The following is a 1,230-nucleotide window of genomic DNA, read 5'->3' as shown; positions in this document are numbered from 1 at the left end:
CTTTACCAAATTCATTGATTAGCTCTAGTAGTTTTCTGGTAGCATCTTTAGGATTCTCTATGTATAGTATCATGTCATCTGCAAACAGTGACAGCTTTACTTCTTTTCCACTTTGGATTCCTTTTATTTCTCTTTCTTCTCTGATTGCCGTAGCTAGAACTTCCAAAACTATGTTGAATAAGAGTGGTGACAGTGGGCAACCTTGTCTTTTTCCTGATCTTAGTGGAAATGGTTTCAGTTTTTCACCATTGAGGATGATGTTGGCTGTGGATTTGTCATATATGGCTTTTATTATGTTGAGGAAAGTTACCTCTATGCCTGCTTTCTGCAGGGTTTTTCTCATAAATGGGTGTTGAAATTTGTCAAAAGCTTTCTCTGCATCTATTGAGATCATCATATGGTTTTTCTCCTTCAGTTTGTTGATATGGTGTATCACGTTGATTGATTTGGTATACTGAAGAATCCTTGCATTCCTGGGATAAACCCCACTTGATCTTGGCGTATGATCCTTTTAATGTGCTGTTGGATTCTGTTTGCTAGTATTTTGTTGAGGAGTTTTGCATCTATGTTCATCAGTGATATTGGCCTGTAGTTTTCTTTCTTTGTGATGTCTTTGTCTGGTTTTGGTATCAGGGTTATGGTGGCCTCCTAGAATGAGTTTGGGAGTGTTCCTCTCTCTGCTATCTTTTGGAAGAGTTTGAGAAGGATAGGTGTTAGCTCTTCTCTAAATTTTCGATAGAATTTGCCCGTGAAGCCATCTGGTCCTGGGCTTTTGTTTGTTGGAAGATTTTAAATCACAGTCTCAATTTCAGTGCTAATGATTGGTCTCTTCATATTTTCTATTTCTTCCTGGTTCAGTCTCGGCAGGTTGTGCATTTCTAAGAATTTGTCCATTTCTAAGAGGTTGTCCATTTTATTGGTAAAGAGCTGCTTGTAGTAATCTCTCATAATCTTTTGTATTTCTGCAGTGTTAATTGTTACTTCTCCTTTTTCATTTCTAATTCTATTGATTTGTGTCTTCTCCCTTTTTTTCCTGATGAGTCTGACTAATGGTTTATCAATTTTGTATATCTTCTCAAAGAAACACCTTTTAGTTTTATTGATCTTTGCTATCGTTTCCTTCATTTCTTTTCATTTATTTCTGATCTGATCTTTTTGATTTCTTTCCTTCTGCTAAATTTGGGTTTTTTTTTTCTTCTTTCTCTAATTGCTTTAGGTGCAAGGTTAGGT

This window comes from Physeter macrocephalus, chromosome 9 (assembly GCF_002837175.3).
Source record: "Physeter macrocephalus isolate SW-GA chromosome 9, ASM283717v5, whole genome shotgun sequence".
NCBI lineage: Eukaryota > Metazoa > Chordata > Mammalia > Artiodactyla > Physeteridae > Physeter > Physeter macrocephalus.
The sequence above is the reverse complement of the archived record's forward strand: the minus strand, read 5'-3'. Positions refer to the sequence as shown.